General features: G+C 38.7%; 1 protein-coding gene and 1 long non-coding RNA gene across 7 annotated transcripts in view; both read left to right on the forward strand.

The window, feature by feature from the left end:
* Positions 1-20,894, forward strand: part of LOC111190302 (uncharacterized) — a 492,977-nt gene that overhangs the window by 371,848 nt on the left and 100,235 nt on the right. The window lies entirely within an intron of this gene.
* On the forward strand, positions 12,112-15,744 carry LOC125785738 (uncharacterized). The gene is made up of 2 exons (XR_007428079.1): positions 12,112-12,219; positions 15,504-15,744. It is a non-coding gene; the product is annotated as an uncharacterized LOC125785738 (long non-coding RNA).

A 20,894-nucleotide genomic window follows, 5' to 3' on the forward strand; every position in this document is an offset into this window, starting at 1 on the left:
TGTAGAAAAAAGTGCTATATAGATATAATTTAAAAGACTTACAGAAAACAGAGAAATGGAGAGAAACAGGGAAAAAGAGTGATACAAAAAAGAGAAAAAAACTAAGTAAAAGAGAAATGGGAAAAATGACAGAAACAGGGAAAGAGAAAAGTATTGAAATAAACAGGAATAATGAGAAACAGAGAAAGAGGAAAAAAGTGGGCTATGGTTCAAAAAGAAACATGGAGAAAAAGAAACAGGGAAAATCAGAGAAACAGAAAAGGGAACAAGAGAAAAAGAGAATGTGAAAATGTATTGTGATTGTCAGTTTAAAAACACAATGTAAAAAAATCACTGTGTGTGTGTGTGTGTGTGTGATAGGTTGGAATATGCAGGTGAAACCTGGATGAAGTCAAGATTAAAAAAATGTAAGTACACACACACCTCTATTCACAAACACACAGACACTCAAATACACACACACACACACACAAACACACACTCAAATACACACACACCTCCATTCACAAACACACACACACACACACACACACTCACTCAAAAACACCTCCATTCACAGACACACACACATTCAAATACACACACACCTCCATTCACACACACACATTCAAATACACACACACCTCCATTCACACACACACTTAAATACACTCACAACTCTATTCACACACACACACACACTCAAACACACACACACCTCTATTCACACACACACACTCAAACACACACACACACTCAAATACACACACACACATACCTACATTCACACACACACACTCACACACACACACACACACACTCAAATACACACAGACTCAAATACACACACACACACCTCTATTCACACACACACACTCAAATACACACCTCTATTCACACACACACTCAAATACACACAGACTCAAATACACACACACACACCTCTATTCACACACACACATTCAAATACACACACACCTCCATTCACACACACACATTCAAATACACACACACCTCCATTCACACACACACATTCAAATACACACACACCTCCATTCACACACACACATTCAAATACACACACACCTCCATTCACACACACACTTAAATACACTCACAACTCTATTCACACACACACACACACACACACACTCAAACACACACACACCTCTATTCACACACACACACTCAAACACACACACACACACTCAAATACACACACACATACCTACATTCACACACACACACACTCACACACACACACACACACACACACACTCAAATACACACAGACTCAAATACACACACACACCTCTATTCACACACACACACTCAAATACACACCTCTATTCACACACACACTCAAATACACACACACACACACACTCAAACACACACACACTCAAATACGCACACACACACACACTCAAATACACACACACACACACACACACACAAATACACACACACTCAAATACACACACACCTCTATTCACACACACACTCAAACACACACACACACCTCTATTCACACACACACACACACTCAAATACGCACACACACACACACACACACACGCATACCTACATTCACACACACACTCAAATACACACACACATACACACATACTCAAATACACACACAATCACACACACACACACAAACATACACACACACACACACTCAAATACACACGCACACACACATACTCAAATACACACACACACACACACACACATACCTACATTCACACACACACTCAAATACACACACACTCAAATACACACACACCTCTATTCACACACACACACTCAAATACGCACACACACACACACACACACACACACACACAAACACACACACACACACACTCAAATACACACACACACTTAAACTCACACATACAAACACACACACACTCAAATACACACACACACACATACACATCCACATACATTTACACACAAATAAACATTCACACACACACACATATGCACACTCTCTCTCTCTAATGTGTGTTCTTGTGTTCAGACGGCTGTGATCTCACACTGGATCCAAACACAGCGCACAGATCTCTCTCTCTGAGTGAAGAGAACAGGAGGGTGAAGAGTGGAGAGTATCAGTCGTATCCTGATCATCCAGAGAGATTTGATTACTGGACGCAGGTTCTGAGTAGAGAGAGAGTTACTGGACGCTGTTACTGGGAGGCTGAGTGGAGCGGAGGAGGAGGAGCTGAAGTAGCTCTGAGTTATAAAACCATCAGCAGGAAAGGATTCGGTTCAGACTCTCGGTTTGGAGGGAATGAAAAGTCCTGGAGTCTGAAGATCAATAATAACAGATACTCTGTTCATCACAATGATAACAGAACTGATCTCCCTCCTCCTCCCTCTCCCTCTAACAGAGTAGGAGTGTATGTGGACTGTCCCGCCGGCACTCTGTCCTTCTACACCATCTCCTCTCATACACGCACACCCTCACACACACCCTCACACACACCCAAACACTCACACACACCCTCACCCTCACACACACACTCCTCACACACACCCTCCTCACACACACACTCCTCACACACACACTCACACACACCTTCACACACACAAACACTCACACACTTACACACATTCTACACTACATTCACTGAACCGCTCTATGCTGGGGTCAGACTTGCTAATATTGGCTCCTCAGTGCGTCTGTGTGATATAGAATAGTGTGTGTGTTTGTGTAAACATACATGTGAGCAAGAGAGAGAGGGTGTGTGTGTGAGAAAGAGCAATAAAGTGTGTGTGTGAGCAAGAGACAGAGAGAGACAGTGAGTGTGTGCGTGTGTGAGAGAGAAAGTGTGTGTGTATGTGTCAGCAAGAGAGTGTGTGTGTGCGCATGTGTGTATGTTTGAGCAAGAGCGAGAGTGTGTTTGTGCGCACACGCATGTGTGTGTATAAAAGAGTGTCTGTGTGTGTATATAAGTGTGTGTGTGTGTGTGTGTGAGCAAGAGTGAGAGAGTGTGTAAAGTTACTGTTTTATTAATGTGAATAAATATGATTTATATATACTGTATGTTTGTGTTGATCGATTGCTGAAATATTTGAAAATGTCTGAAGTTAATTAAATTATGATGTTATATTTGAATATGTCTGAAATAAATGTGGTATAAAGAGGAATTTAGTGTATTTTAGTCTTTTACAGTCTCTGAGATCCAGTTTCTGAAACCTCTCACACATCATACTGAATGTTTCACACTTTCAGCTTCTGTTAAATTCTATTTATTCATCCAAACACTACACACTGATGGAGTAAACAGAAAAAAAACTACTCCCTTTAATTCTTTAAAAAAAACTTTACTTCAAATATATATAATGATGACTTTAAAATGCAATTAAAATAATTAATCAAAACAAAAAATGCATTTTAAAGTCATCATTACAGTTTTCTTTACAATTGCTAAAACCCTTTTTTTGTAAACTAGGCTGGTTTTATAAAAAATAATAAATACAATTTACAAAACCACAAACATAACCTGCAAAATACGTTATATATCCAGCAAAATGAAGCACTGAAAACAAAACTACATATAACATTATCAAACTTAAACACCAAATAACACAAACTCTCCCTGTTGGGCACATTTACAGTATTGTACTGAAAAGATTACCAGCACAAGGTGGATGAGACTTCTTTCTGTCTGCTGAACAGAAAACTGAAATTTGAACATGGTCCAATGAAATAAGGCAGAAAAATACATCCAAACCTACAGAAATCTAAATCTAATAACTGGTTTTACGACCCTTAATTGCAACAACTGCAATCAAGTGTTTGCAGGAACTTACAATGAGTCTTTCACAGAGCTTTCACAATTTTGGCTCCACTTATTTTTACAGAATTGTTGTAATTCCGTCACATTGTGGAGGGTTCTCGAGCATGAACCACCTTTTTAAGGTCATGCCACAGCGTCTCAATAGGATTCAGGTCAGGACTTTGACTAGGCCACTCCAGAATCTTCACTGTGTTTTTCTTCAGCCATTCAGAGGTGGACTTGCTGGTGTGTTTTGGATCATTGTCCTGCTGCAGAACCCAAGGACTTTTTGGTAAACAGCGGGATTTATGTTTCCATTTATCACAGCAAGTCTTCCAGATCCTGATGCAGCAAAACAGCCCCAGACCATCACACTACCACCACCATGTTTTACTGTAGGTATGAGGTTCTTTTTCTGAAATGTGTTGTTACTTTTACGCCAGATGTAATGGGACACACCTTCCAAAAGGTTTCATTTTTTTCTCATCATTCCACAGAGAAACTTCCCAAAAGTCTTGAGGATCATCAAGATGAGCTTTAATGTTCTTTTTGCTCAGCAGTGGTTGTTTATCTTGGCACTCTGACATGCAGGCCATTTTTGTCCAGTCTCTTTCTTATGGTGGAGTCAGGAACACTGACCTTTACTGAGGCAAGTGAGGCCTGCAGTTCTTTTGATGTTGTTTTGGGGCATTTTGTGGCCTCTTGGATGAGTCGTCTCTGCACTCTTGGGGTAATTTAGGTTGGCCGGCCACTCCTGGGAAGGTTTACAACTGTTCCATCTTTTTACCATTTGTGGATAATGATTCTCACTGTGGTTTGCTGGAGTCCCAAAACTTTAAAAATGGCTTTATAACCTTTTCCAGACTGATAGATCTTAATGACTTTCTTGATTTTTTGTTCCTGAATTTCTTTGGATTTTTTTTTTGTATCTTTTGATCTACTTCGCTTCGTCAGGCAGGTCCTATTTAAGGTATTTCTTGATTAAGAACAGGTGAGGCAGTAATCAGGGCTGGCTGTGGCTGGAGAAATTGAACTCAGGTGTGATGAACCACAGTTATGCATTTTGTGTTTACTTGTGTTGTCCTTAATATTTAAGAGTGAGTTTTTTTGCAAACATGCAAAAAAAAATAAGAAATCATGAAGGGGCAAACACTTTTTTACACCACTGTCTATATTTCACTATTGTAATCATAATGATTGTGCTTCTCAATAGTGACCATTCCGTGTCTATTTCTGTTTTAGGGAGTTCTTGATGTTGCTGCAGTAGAGCACCAGTTCCTTTTTACAGTTTTTACCAAATGTTTAAACGCATTTCTAGAAACTCAGTTTCTCAAAACTCTACTGAACACAAACTGAAAATGATTAACTGCTTTGTTGAAACTCCACAAATCTCTAGCAAAACTGATTCCTTTCACCAAAACAACACACACAGCTATTTATATGCTCATCTCTTGTAGAGCATCAAATAAACACTGACAAGATAAATTCAGAGCTCTTTTATCAGAAGTATTTGGTCATGTTTTTGACTTCATGAGGCCACTGAACAAATTAAAATGCATTCGATTCCATAGAAATATGTTGGCTTTCTGTTCTTTATATTTGTATTTGGTTCGGTGTATTATTTGTCCCCCCCCCCCCCACCACCCCCATATAGCATTTACAGTACTACATGTATATACAACACAAATGTAAGACATTTTTACTGTATGTAGTTTGTTGCAAAACTGTAATTTTCACTTATGTAATGAGAAACATGACGAGGAAAATCAGATCACATACAAAGAGGTAATAAAAATGCATTTATTGTTGATGTATTTGAAGGTCAGTGATTCTTAGGTGTACTAAATGATGCAGTTTGTGTTTAGTGATTTGTAAAGCTGTGATTTAGAATGATATTTCAGTGAGAACATGTGGAATTGTGCTCAGAGTTTAGCAGTTTGGAGTCACAATGTTACTAATGAGCTTCATGTTTTTGGATTTGTGTGCATAGTTCCACATTTTGTGTTTATACAATGTGGAAAAACTGTAATTGATGAGGTTGGATTCAACCTCACAAAAAGACTCAGGAGGAGAAGGAATATCATCAGCCAGCGCAGAGGGAACATCACAATGTGTGCAGCAATTACCCACAACAGCATCATCCATCACCATGCTACCCTTAACTCCTACAACACCGCCCATCTGATCACATTCCTGTACACCCTACACACCACACTCATTCCACCAGATCAGACAGACGCCCAGAGCAGCTCAGGTACGCTGTCATTTGGGATAACGTAAGTTTCCACCGGGCTGCTCTGGTTAGTAACTGGTTTACCGCCCCCCACGCTTTTCAGTTGTTTATCTCCCTCCATATTTTCCATTCCTCAATCCTATTGAGGAATTATTCCACCTGGAGATGTGAAGTATCTCCTAACCTAACTTCACAAACAGGTACACCCCTTCTCCAAACTATGGAAGATGCATGTGGAGAAATAGCAGTTGATGCTTTTCATGGCTGGATTCACCATGCTAGATGATATTTCCTCACCATGCATGGTTTAGAAAAACAGTGCTGTGATGTAGATGAGGTGCTGTGACCAGACCTAAACAGAAGAGAGGATGCAGTAACTTTATACAGTAAATTATTCTGCTCTTTTGTATGTAGACGACTGTATGTGCATATTTGTGTTAGTTGGGATATACACTGTGTGCATTATTTTTGTTTAAAAAATTTGACATATTTATTTACTGTATATTTGTGTGCTCTGAGTATAAAAACAATATTCTAAAATTTACAACACATGTATTGAATGAGCTGTCTATAGAAGGAGTAACACTGAACATTAAAGGATTAAGTCATTAGGATAAATGAAGTAGAAGAAGTGTTTTACATTGAGCTCATCAGTGTTTAACTGTATACATTTGTATTCATATGATGGTTTGTATGTTTCTTCTGAAAACAAAACACCATTTTGAGGAGAGAAAACATTGATTTGAATGTAAAGTTTAATTTTGCAGGTAAATTGAGGGGTTTTGCATATTGTGTGTGTGTTTGTTTGATTTGTGTGTAGAGTTCCGAGAGTATGAGACATGCTTTTGGAAAATGTGTTTAAACAATAGAGAAAAACTGCAACTTTGGATTCTTCTATTTAAGCAGGAATGAATACTTGTATGTGTATGTGTTTCAGTCCACTTCTCTAGGTTTTGATCATTTCCCTATAGTATGTGAATTTGGTATAGAGATTAATAGGATGGGGAAGGATTTTTTGTGGAGGTGGAATTTTTTGTAAATGTTTTCTGAACTTTATCAGACATTGAGAAATGTAATGATGTTTTACGTGATATTTTGTGTGAATCGAATAAGAAGTATTTTCCTTTTAAAAAAACTTACCTGAAGAAGAAGAAAGCCGTTTCTTGGTTGACAGAGGAATGCTCTGAGGCTGAACTGTAATTGAGTTAGAAATGCTCTTCTACCCTGTGATTCAGTGGGTTACAAAAAAGCTCAGGCAGTGAGAAATGAGAAAAACAGTTAAAATAAATGTAGCCCAGGTAAAAATAAGAGTTCATTTCTTATATATATATTTTTTGTTTAAAGAAAACTGTTATAAAATTTGTAATACATGTTCCTGTACATTTTCTGTTTAATTCATCTGTGTATATTCAGCTCTGAGAACTTGAGCCTCTAGCTCTTTCTGAGCCTATAAGATTATGTGGTCTGTTTTCTACCAGCCAATTAGCTTTGAGAGTGGGCGGGAGCGGGGCTGCAGAGAAAGCAAGTGGAGAGTGGGGAGGTCGGCGGGTGGCAGCACTGAGCTGTGACTGAAGTGAGGATGGACGGAAGTGATGACGGTTCTGGCAGTGAGCCAGACTCGTTTGGTTGTAGGAGCGGGAACTGGGCCGGTGAGGGAGGAGAATGGCAGGTTGTCCGGTCTAAAAAGAGTAGACGTTTATCTGAGGACAGAGATTCTAGCGGCAGTGGAGTGCGTGGAGAAACAGGGAAGCGTCGTAAGGAGGAATACCTCATTTTGATCCAGTTTGAATCTGAATCTGCTGGCGTGCTGAATCCGGTCAGGTTGACATCTGAAATCAAGTCAGCTCCAGGGGATGTGGCCGGAGCTAGGGTGTTGAGAGGAGGTAAGCTTTTGATAACATGTCAGGATGAACGTCAACGGGATAAGGCACTTAAAATGAAGTTTCTAGGGGGTAAGAAAGTGTTTAAGGATAAGCAGAGGCTGCGAGGGGTTATCACAGGAACGAACTCAAGCAACGTACCAGGCCTGCACCGAGGGGGGTAAAAAAAAACTGTTTAGATAGAACAGTTAGCGTTGCCAACTCCTCAGTAAGGAGTAAGCAGCTATTGGCTCTCCTAAAAGTCGCTAGAAGTCGCTAAAAGACGTCATCATCTAATTTGCATAATACATGTTTTTGAAGCTGTAAAGGATTAAGGTTGTGGGAGAGAAAAAACGTGAGTAAAAAGCACTCTAAATATGTTAGAAATGTTACCAATGAGCTCTAACAAATGAACATCTTCTGTTGCTTTTTAAATAGGCAGTCACCTTTTTTACAATAACTTCATTTTTACGTGAATTACATAAATGAGTTTTTTGCCATGTTGTTAAATGTTATTATAAGAGCAGCAGTTAGCTGGAACTGTTATTCTAAGTTTTTTTTAGTGTTTTTTTGTTTGTTTGTTTGTTTTATTTTATTTTTAAACTTATTATAGACAAATTGTTCAATGGTTCAATATATATTTAGCTTTTTATAAAGAGGCAGACACTGTGGAGGAGGTGAGTGACAGGCTGTGTGGTGAATGAGGTGAGTGACTGAGGCTGTGTGAGTTAAATTCAGTGATTTCTTTTCGTGTCACACTAAAGACACATTTATATTTATATTTTTTTTATATAACTTGACAGGTGTGCTTAAGATAATGGTCTGTTTTCTTGATAGATTCACAAATGTTGTCAAAATACTTATAAAGATTTGGGGCCCTTTTTAGAGATCTTTAGGGAAGTCGTGAATAGTGCACCACACAGCTTGATTTGGGTCTTGTCTATCATCTTGTCTATCTTGTTTCATTTCTATCATAACCATGGGAAAAGTATGGCAGCAGCAATGTTATTATTAATTTATTTATTTTGTATTCTGTTTATTGTTGATGTAAAGTTGGGTTTGTGCACAGCTGTGTGTGTGTAATAAGCGGGGATGTACTCTCGTTGAGTAGTAATGAACGTCTGACTGTTTATGTTTGTTTAGGTTAAATTCAGACAGTAACGCACCTCTGTTTTCTGTTACCAAGAGAGCAATACACCAGAAATTTATCTGAACACACATCATTTCCAGACCACCATGCCCACTGGTGTTAAAAGATTTGCAAGCACCATTGCTATTTAAAAGACACAGGCAGAAGGTGTGAAAATATACTGTTTAAGACTGTGTAAGATAGCAGTGAACATTGCAGTGCGCCTTGAACAGGATGTAAGATTTGACCCTTTAACTTTCTAAAATTGTTCAGTCTAGCTTGTGTAGTTAACAAATTTAGAAAGAAAAAAGTTAATTCAGGAAATAATGTCATTTTTCCAAAATAATAAATTGGTAATGGACGAATTTTAACCACTGCAGTGTTATTCTTCTTTATTAGGTATTAAGTGATGTGGTGCTGATACTTGGTTTATTATAATCTGTGTTTCAGTGCCCTGGTCATGCTTTAAACTGGGAGACTGTGTGGAGCAGAGAGCAGCAGGTCCAGTGTCCAGTTCTGTGAGAAGAGCACAAACACCAGGATGGATTCTCCTTACTTCAGCAGGAAGGAAGAAGTATATGACATGAAGTGAGTTACTTTATATTGATAATTTAAGGCACACCATTATTAGTGATCAAAGTGGCTTATCAGTGCTGTTGATTTAAAATAATCTCAAATGTACATTTAGTTGAGACTTTTTGGCTTATAAAAATATGAAAATATGAATTTCATCACAACTCTAAATGCTAATCAGTAGTGTGTAGGGCCTACCAAGAGGAATCCAGGGCCCACTGCACCAGCGTACGGTCTGGCAGTGGCTTAACAGCAGTCAGGGTTCCGTTGGCTATCCAATCACAAACTTCTATACTTACATTCTATTCCTACTAGGGGTAGGCGATATTTTAATATTGCATGCAATATGATATGGCTAACTGAGATATTAAAAAAATAATAATTTTATCATATTTGTAACAGAAGTCAATGATTCAGAATGTAATGCACTTCAAATATCTCCATATATCCAGGATTATATAATATATCAGTTATATAATATGTCTCTAGAAGGTATATACTGGGAAATGAGAAGAGTGTGAATTTTTCTTTTGCTAAAAACTGCAAAAAGTAGTACTCTGTTGCGATAATTAGGGGTGGGTGATATGGCACGATATTTCAGGGTTTAATATCGTTCAAAGCTCTTGTTTTTAGTGAGTGTGGCCATCTTTGCCTTGCTTTATTGCACATTTTGCGAATCAGTGTTTCGGTAATCAGTGACATCGCTTATGAGGACAAGCCACATAAACACATTTATACATGCTTAAAGGTCTCCTTCTGCTAAAATGCACTTTTTCTTGTTGTTTGTGTAATACAATATGTCTCTCCGAGTTGTATATGCATGCTGCATATGAAACAGCAGCAGAGCTAACACTGTCTTGTCAGTTAAAGAGCTTATGGCTCTGTTTATAACAGCTAGTTAACGTATGCTATCATGTGTAAGTAACTGTAAGTTTACAGATCTCTGGTGAATTCAGTGTTTAACAGAGACCTTAAATATACATTAGGGAAGCACTCAGACTTTTTATTTTGTGCTAATCATTTGTTAACCTTACCGGTGTCCTCTGGTATAAGTTCATTATTCAAATCCTGTCCAAACAGTACTTTAGTGTTACTGCTGTGGGACACCAGTAGAGATGAGCAACAGTTTAGTGTTGGTCAGTGTTTATCTGTTGTTTATTTTTGTTTATCTGTTTATCTCTGTGTCTCCACTTCACATTTCCAGACTGGGGACATTTAGAGCAGACCCTCCAGAGCCCAGCTGTGTGTCTCTGAAGAGCAACCATTCCATGGAGCAGCCTCATTATTTCAGTAATGGAAGAAGCTACACTGATCTAAGGTGAAACATGAATGCAGGCTGTTTTTTGTCAAGTATGCTTTTGAATTTTCTTCCACTCTTGTGTTTTTTAGAACATTGACCGGATTCCCCTTTTTAGTTAATTAGATGCTAATTGGGGAAATGGAAACCTGCCTTTAGTAAGGCCTATAAAAAGTGTAATGTAATAAATATCTGGATTTACAAGCATCTATCAAATCATTAAGTCAAATTTGGTATCAGTATTGGTAATGGCAGATACTAGAAAATCTGGCATTGGTATCAGAAGGGAAAAGGTAGTATGTGTGCATCACTAGCTTTTAGTGCTGGATAGGCAAAATACCTAGTTTGAGGATAATTCATAACGTAAGGATCTGTGTTCATTTATGCCCAGGTTTGTTATTTTGTGTTAATCAGTTGTTAACCCTACTGGTGTCCTCAGGGATATCCTTATCATGCAGATCCTGTTCAAACAGTACTTTAGTGTTACTGCTGTGGGACACCAGTAGAGATGAGCAACAATTTACTGCTGTTGCGATAATTAGTGGTGGGTGATATGGCACGATATTTCAGGGTTTAATATCGTTCAAAGCTGTTGTTTTTAGTGAGTGTGGCCATCTTTGCCTTGCTTTATTGCACGTTTTGCGAATCAGTGTTTCGGTAATCAGTGACATCGCTTATGAGGACAAGCTACATAAACAAATTTATACATGCTTAAAGGTCTCCTTCCACTAAAATGCACTTTTTCTTGTTGTTTGTGTAATACAATATGTCTCTCCGAGTTGTATATGCATGCTGCATATGAAACAGCAGCGGAGCTAACACTGTCTTGTCAGTTAAAGAGCTTATGGCTCTGTTTATAACAGCTAGTTAATGTAAGCTATCATGTGTAAGTAACTGTAAATTTACAGATCTCTGGTGAATTCAGTGTTTAACAGAGACCTTAAATATACATTAGGGAAGACTTTTTATTTTGTGCTAATCATTTGTTAACCTTACCGTGTCCTCTGGTATAAGTTCATTATTCAAATCCTGTCCAAACAGTACTTTAGTGGTACTGCTTTGGGACACCAGTAGAGATGAGCAACAATTTACTGCTGTGGGACACCAGTAGAGATGAGCAACAATTTACTGCTGTGGGACACCAGTAGAGATGAGTAACAATTTAGTGCTAGTCAGTGTTTATCTGTTTATCTATTTTTTGTTTACCTGTTTATCTCTGTGTCTCCACTTCACATTTCCAGACTGAGGACATTTAGAGCAGACCATCCAGAGCCCAGCTGTGTGTCTATAAAGAGCAACCATTCCATGGAGCAGCCTCATAATTTCAGTAATGAAAGAAGCAGCACTGACCTGAGGTGAAACATGAATTCAGGGTGCTTTTTTTATTTTTTAGAAAGTGTGCTTATGTATTTTCTTCCACTTTGCTGTTTTCAGAAGTGAATATCCATCTTGAGAGTCCATCACTCAGCCTACTAGAGTATCAGAACACTAAATGGATACCCCACTCGAGAGTACCTCACTGCATTGTTGCAGTATTTTTTTTTTCATAACTCTAAGACTTTAAATGTGTGAATAAAGGCTAAAATGCTGTTCTTTTATGTTAATTAGATGCTAATTGGGAACATGGAAAACTGTCTTTACCAAAGTAAAGCCTATTACAAGTGTAATGTGATAAATATCTGAATTTATAGGCATCTATCAAATCATTAAGTTAAATTTGCTATCAGTATTGGCAGATACTAGAAAATCTGGCATTGGTACCAGGAGGGAAAAGGTGGTATGTGTGCATCTCTAGCTTTTACTGCTGGATAGGCAGCCTCTTTTTGTTTTTGTTTCCACTCTGAGCTCTACAGTTTAGTTTTGCACAGGAATCCACAACCCCTCTCAGCTGATCTGAGTTCCAGATCAGTTTATATGAGGCTCATTTTATCTTAAGAGACAATGCAGAACATTACAGAGGACCTCCACAATCATGCATTTTTAGGTTTGCCCGTAAAGGATAAAGTGGCATTCAGTCCTGCACTCAGTCGGTATTGGTGATCAACCAAACGTACTAATTAACGTGTGGCAATCAGTATTGGCTCCAAAGTACCACTCATCTATCTAACTCTACTGATGCACGTCTGTAGCTAATGTGGAGCTGTGGCAAGTGCTATACAACACATCATTCAAATCTGTAATATGTTTTGATGAACTTGGCTCTACACTGTTATTGTAACGTTACAGAGTGGAGTCAGACGCACGCGGTAAAAACTAGTTAAGGCTTTAATAAAAGGGACAAAAACAGAGAGCGTAGTCGTAATACAGACGAGAGTCAAAACCAGAGATAATAAACCAATGAATTAGAGCCAAATCGCTAGACAAGAGTAAACCAGAGCCAAAATACAGAGTCAGAGAACCGGAAAAGCACTAAGTAAACAGCAGAAAAGGCGAGACAAAAACGGAGTCAAAAAGGGAAAAACGGGTCATACACGGTAATACGAACAGGTAACGAATGCTCGGTATTTTGCAGGATAACAGTGGCAATACTTTGTGGAAAACGTGAAAATAAACTGATTTATATACCCTAAATTAATCCCAAACAACTGAGAACAATCTCAGAATTCCGGAGATGACGAGAGAGAATGCGAGCTGATTGGTGGAGTCCAGACACGTGTCAGAGACAGATGCATTCTGGGGGTTGGAGTCCTGAGGTAGAGATTGTCCATTGACTGATACGGAGGAGTCCAGGTTTTGGACTACACAGTCTGCAATAGGCGTGACAGTTATATGAATTTATTTGGTGTGAGGATAATTCATAATTTGTGGTAATTTATTCCCAGACTTATTATTTTGTGCTAGTAATTGGTTAATCTTACCAGGGGGTCCTCTGGTATAATTTCATTATTCAAATCCTGTCAAACAGTACTTTAGTGTTACTGCTGTGGGACACCTGTAGAGATGAGCAACAGTTTAGTGTTGGTCAGTCTTTATCTGTTGTTTATTTTTGTTTATCTGTTTATCTCTGTGTCTTTACTTCACATTTCCAGACTGCAGACATTCAGAGCAGACCCTCCAGAGCCCAGCTGTGTGTCTATGAAGAGCAACTATTCCATGGAGCAGCCTCATAATTTCAGTAATGAAAGGAGCAGCACTGATCTGAGGTGAGACATGAGCATGGGATGATGGTCAGTTTTGACAGGGATTTTTTTTTTTTTGTTAAATTTTGACATTCAGCAATTAGTAATTTCCAATGCAAATAATATTTTTACATTATAATACTCCACCTACCTGTAAAAACGTAGCCTATCCAAAGAGTACTTTAGTATTACCCCTGTAGGACTCCATAGAATATATTAACTACAGGGGTAGCACAGGTTTAATCAGGTCAGTATGTTGATTTAACCTGTGTCTTTACATCATATTTCCAGAAATACATTCAGAGCAGAACCTCCAGAGCCCAGCTGTGTGTCTATGAAGAGCAACTATTCCATGGAGCAGCCTCATAATTTCAGTAATGAAAGGAGCAGCACTGATCTGAGGTGAGACATGAGCATGGGATGATGGTCAGTTTTGACAGGGAGTTTTTTTTTTGTTTGTTTGTTTTTTTTTGTTAAATTTTGACATTCAGCAATTAGTAATTTCCAATGCAAATAATATTTTTACATTATAATACTCCACCTACCTGTAAAAACGTAGCCTATCCAAAGAGTACTTTAGTATTACCCCTGTAGGACTCAAAAGAATATATTAACTACAGGGGAAGCACAGGTTTAATCAGGTCAGTATGTTGATTTAACCTGTGTCTTTACATCACATTTCCAGAAATACATTCAGAGCAGAACCTCCAGAGCCCAGCTGTGTGTCTGTGAGGAGCAACCACTCGATACAGCAGCCTCTTTATTTCAGTAATGAAAGAAGCAGCAGTGAGCTAAAGTGAGACACTAATACAGTGTGGTAGTGAGTTTCAGCAGACTGAATTCCCTTTTAACATATCGTACTTCGACCCATTCTACTTACTTTGAAGTTGAGTCGTTATTTCTATAAAAAGGCGTTATATACAGGCTGGATAATGTGATGAATTTTGTTTATCTGACTTTGTAGAGAAAAAAAGCAGCCTGTATATTTCAGTAATGGAAGAGACAGCACTGACCTTCAGCTGGATGTTTCTCTGGAAGTTTTCTTTTGGTATTTCTTTTCATTTTTTTTCAATTCTACTAATTACGGAGTGTTCTACAACCTCTGACATTTATTTGTCATTCTGTACAAGACCATCTGATCTACCTTTTGGAACTGAAACTAGATCCACTGTGTAGTCGTGTCACAATGATTATTTATTTATTTTATATATATGGATTGGGATATGAACATGTCCTTTACCGTTTTTGGTTAACCAATTTTATCCAGTAGAACAATGACTGGTGCATCCTTCACTAAGCCTCCATAATCAGGCTGTTTTAGCATTGTCATCACACAGCATTCATGTCCCTTGTATAGCTACTAAGGGTAAATGATTATCATGTGTGAGTTCTCCCCAGGTCACCATTATGGTTGTCGTATCACCAAGTTTCTGCCTCTCACAATGATTTAACTTTTTCACTTCCTCTCTCTCTCTCTCTTTTTCACACTCTCTCTCTACTCTCTCACACTCTCTCTCTAGCTGTGGAAGGGATGTGCGATTCCAGGATCAGTCCAGGTGTGGAGTGTGTGAGCAGATTCAGACAGATCCAGTCTCTATCACCTGTGGACACACGTTCTGCAGGCAGTGCATTAACAGCTACTGGGGCCAGTCTGCTCCATCAGGAGACTTCGCTTGTCCCCGGTGCAAAAAGAGACCTAAAACACGTCCAGTTCTGTATCCACTTATGGAGGAAACCATGAAGCAGCATTACTGCCCACCAGTGAATGATGTCTTACCCACAGTCTTAGAGAAACACAGAACCAGTATGAAGAACAGGTACGAGAGCTTATTCGAGGGATTAAAAACACAGGAGAATAAAATTCTGCTGAACAGGATTTACACTCAGCTCTACATCATAGAGGGAGAGAGTGAAGGAGTGAATGAAGAACATGAAGTTCTACAGATGGAGAAAGAAATCTGGAAACAGCTGCAAGAAATACCCATTAACTGTTTAGATATATTTAAACCAGTTGAAGGAACTTTAGGTGGAATGGGAGCAGAGAACACTAGAGCTTGGATGGCTGAAGAAAGAAAAGAAGATGAAGGTAAAGAAGTGCAGAAACTCAGAACTGTGCTGACTAAAGGCATTGCTGGCATTGGAAAAACTGTGTCTGTGCAGAAGTTCATTCTGGACTGGGCTGAAGGCAATCAGGACGTAGATTTCATGTTTGTGCTTCCATTCCGAGAGCTGAACCTGATTAAAAGTGATCAGTACAGTCTTCATAGACTTCTGTGTGACTTCCACCCTGAGATCAAAGACCTGCACCCGAAGATCTATGACCAGTACAAAGCTGTGTTCATCTTTGATGGTCTGGATGAAAGCAGAATTCCACTGAACTTCTCAGACTGTGAGAAAGTATCTGATATAACGATGACATCATCAGTGGATGTGTTGATGACAAACCTCATCAAAGGAGAACTGCTTCCCTCTGCTCTTATCTGGATCACCTCCCGACCAGCAGCAGCCAATCAGATCCCAGCTCAGTTCATCAGCCGTGTGACAGAAATCCAGGGATTTAACGACTCCCAGAAGGAGGAGTACTTCAGGAAGAGAATCAGTGACCAAGAACAAGCCAGCAGCATCATCTCGCACATCAGGACGATACGGAGCCTCCACATCATGTGCCACATTCCAGTCTTCTGCTGGATCTCAGCCACTGTGCTTCAGAGAATCATGAAACAAGGTAATACAGAAATCCCTAAAACACTGACTGAGATGTACTCCCACTTCCTGTGCACTCAGACGCTCATGAAGAGTGAGAAGTACGAGAGAAAAGACCAGAGAGATCTAATGGAACTGCTGGAGTCCAACAGAAAGATGCTTCTGAAACTGTCTGCTCTGGCTTTCAGACAGCTGATGAAGGGCAATGTGATGTTCTATGAAGAGGACCTGAGAGAGTGCGGCATTGATGTCACAGAGGCCTCTGTGTACTCTGGCATTTGCACTGAGATCTTTAGGGAGGAGTGTGTGCTTTACCAGAGGAAGGTCTACTGCTTTGTTCATCTGAGCTTTCAGGAGTTCCTGGCTGCTCTCTATGTGTTTCACTGCTATGTGAGCAAGAACCTGGAGGAACTGCAGTTTCTGAAGCCTAGGGGTGGTAAGTGGAAAGACAGTGTTCTGTTGGAAGAGCTGCTGAGAGGAGCTGTGCGTAAAGCTGTAAAGAGTGAGAATGGACACTTGGATCTGTTTCTCCGTTTCCTGCTGGGAATCTCACTGGAATCCAGTCAGCAGCTCCTACAAAACCTTCTGACACAAACAGTGAGCAGCTCAGAGAGCATCAAAAAAACAGTCCAGTACATCAAACGCATCATCCAATCAGAAGATCTTCCTTCTGAGAGATTCATCAACCTGTTCCTCTGTCTGACTGAAATGAAAGTCCAGTCTTTCTCCAAAGACATTCAGTCAAAAAAGAAGCTCTCCACCGGAGAGTGTTTAGCACTAGCCCATATGATCCTGATCTCAGAGGAGGTGCTGGACGAGTTCAACCTGAAGAATTACTCAACAACTGAGAAGGGCTACTGGAGACTGATCCCAGCTGTGAGGAACTGCAGAAAGGCTGTGTGAGTTTACATTAATCTGCATTCATCTCTACATTAATATGTTGCATTTTATTTTATATTTACAGAGGAAGCAGAGGAACAACAGAGAATATTTTTTGTTATAACATGATTTGTTTTAGAAATTTAAATAACCCTTAATCAGATATACAAAATCCATTACAGTGAATGACTTGTGTGAGCTTTAGTCTCACAACTAACATTTAAGTTTCATAGTGGAGCAAAATGAGCCCTTTAAACTGCTTTTAAATGTATACAGTATAAAGTTACAGTAAGACTGTAGAACTGTTTTCAAAAGTATCACAGTATTTCACAATTAGCCTAAAGCTTTAACCAAATAATTGTAAATGTGGTTAAAATGGAGTGTAATCATCAGGTTGTACACTTAATGCATGTTATTTTGCATGTTTGCACTAGAGGTGGTAGAACACGCACTGTATGTGTTCTGTTACAAGTGAAGGTCCGGAATTGTTTTTTTTTTTTTTATTAATTATGCAAGCATCACTATAAAGGAAGTACTCACAGCATTCAAAAGAAGGACTTAATCAATAAAAATATATGGGACCTAAAGATTTGCTGAACAATGACAAGTACTAATTTTACAATAGGCAGGCCGCCTTAGTCTCAGTAATTAATAGCAGAAACATGACTTTTTCAGTACACACATTTATTAAATTACAGAGCATACAAGACAAAATGTCAGTTTATTACATTTAGAATATAAATAATTTATAAGACATAAATAAAAAGGCATCACACTGCTACCAAAGGGAGCACTCATTATATGGGAAGTGATGTAAGGCAGAAGGAAATCACACTGCAAAACACAGAAATACTGTGAGTGATCAATTACAATCACAGCACAACATACTTAAAGGGTGTAGGTTCCAGAAACACCCCCAAATGGCCAAAGTTCTCCTGCCAGCACAACTGCCATCTCTCCAACCCAGTGATGTTATTTTTGGCCGAGGCTTAAATCCACAGATGGAGCGGGTGAGAGGCAGATTACGGTGGATGTTGGGGTCAATCTTGGTGGCATAATTAATTTACTTAAAAAAAATAATAGCGCATTACTGATTAATCCAAATTAATTGTGTGCATTACAGTTTAATGCTGACAGCCCTAATAAAAAATAGAAATGTAAAGATGAATGTAGATATATACACAACATTGTACTGAATGATTTTGTTGTAGATTACTAGGTAGCCACCACCTTGGTCTTTAAACTCACTGTGGTAAATATCCATCCTCAAACATGTCCCTGCCCTTTTTGAAGTTGAACTGAGGTGGAGTTTTCTGAAATTACTTATTATTACTCTCTTATAATTACTGATAACCGTATGAATTAGAAATTTTCTGTGTTTGATTTTTTTATTTTTTTCTCTTGTAGATTGTCTGGATGTAAACTCACCATGAACTCCTATGAAACTCTCTGCTCTGCTCTGAAATCAGTAAACTCACCACTGAAAGAACTGGATCTCAGTAACACTGAGCTGCAGGATTCAGGAGTGAATCTAATCTGCGATGGGCTGAAGAGTGTAAACTGTAACCTGGAGATACTCAGGTGAGCTTTCAGCAGATTTCTGAATGAAAAAACCTTCACCTGTCCTGATTTAAGTAAAGTATGAAAAGTATGTAAACCCTATGAGTTATTGGCATAAAAAAAGCTAACCGTTGTTAGGTGTTAGCATACCTGGAGTTTTGTTGAGAAACTTTGGAGAAGTGGGCTAGAGCCACTTTGACTGATAAACACCACTCATACTTTTTGAGTTGTTTCCACACAAGAAGGATATCCATTCCAAAAATACCTTTTTGAAGATTTACCATTAAAAATTGTTGATTTACATTAAGCTGGAAATGAATACAATGTGGTTTAGATTGTGTGGACAGATAAAACTAAGACTGAACAGTTGCAGCGCAACATCTGGTATAAAAAAGATACTGCACATCACCATGAAATCATCATTCCAAACATAAAGTATGGTGGAGGGAACATCATGATCTGGGCCTGCTTTGCTGCATCAGGGCCTGGCCAGCTAACAATCACTGAGAGGAAGATGAATTCCCAAGTGTATCAAATATTTTAGAGGATAATGTGAGACTGTCTGTATATCAGCTGAAACTCTGAATTGGGGCTGGAACAATTAGCTGACAATTTGTAGACATTAATGTGTGAGGAACGCAGTGTTGTGGAGAAATGTGGGGCCTCACACACTTCACTCGCTCTCTGTCTCAAAAAATGTAAACACACCAGTTAAGACAACAGCCATGATCATTTAACATATTCTCCAAAAATCCTGCCTAATCCTGTCTGTCTAAAACCAGCCCTACAGAAACTTAAACTAGCCCAATATTTTAGCTTATCACAGACGTTAACAACACAGTACATTTTCATTTTGAACGGCTTATTATTATCAGAAAGCCTGTGATTGTTTTAAATGAGTTTTTAAAATGAGTTTATATTTTATATTATTTTTTCAATCATTTTAATTGTTTATTTTTTTTATCAAATTAGTTTTTTCTTCATAAGATATCATTTTGTTACTTTTTATGTCCGTTTTTATGATCTTTTTAAAATGTCGTATTTTTCCTTTTTATTCGTCTATAGTAAATGTCAGTTTATTTCAAATGTTTTAAATAGTTTTAATCCCTTTTAAACTGTAAATGCTCAGTGGCATTGTAAATGAGGGTCCCCCTCCAGTGTAAATAATGGTTGATTGCTTGATTAATATTCAGTGTTGCAAACCTAGTTTTTACATAAACAATAAACAGAATAAAGAATAAAATAACGTTGCTCTTCTCTTATATGAGCTGCTGGTTTATCTTCACAGCATGAGGGCGCAGTCAGTGTCTCTGTGCTCTTAAGATAGGAATGAACAGAAGTCAGAGTGCACCTGTGTCTTAAAGGGAATGGATACTGATACACTGATTGGTTTATTTCACGTTGCGCCCAAAACACACCCATGAATTATTAAGAGAATTAAAACATGCCTTTTGCGCTGTTGGAGCTGTGCAAAGTGTATTACGATACCAAAGACACAGGATACACCCCCTAAATCCAGCTGCACAAAGCAATATAGATCGCTAAAATAGGGCCCAGAATGTGGTCAGTTTACCTGTGAGCATGCTCCGCTTGTCCGTGTACAGTTCAGTTTTGTTGGTTGGTTGAGGAAAGTACCACTGCATGCTCTTCTTTCTTTATTCATTCTTCTTTGTCCCTCACAACATCATACCAAAAACAACCACTTTATTGGTCATGGGTAGGAGACATCATCTGAGCTCCCTGGGAAGATCAGTGGCTGTCCCCAACCA

This window comes from Astyanax mexicanus, chromosome 21 (assembly GCF_023375975.1).
Source record: "Astyanax mexicanus isolate ESR-SI-001 chromosome 21, AstMex3_surface, whole genome shotgun sequence".
NCBI classification, from domain to species: Eukaryota; Metazoa; Chordata; class Actinopteri; order Characiformes; family Acestrorhamphidae; genus Astyanax; species Astyanax mexicanus.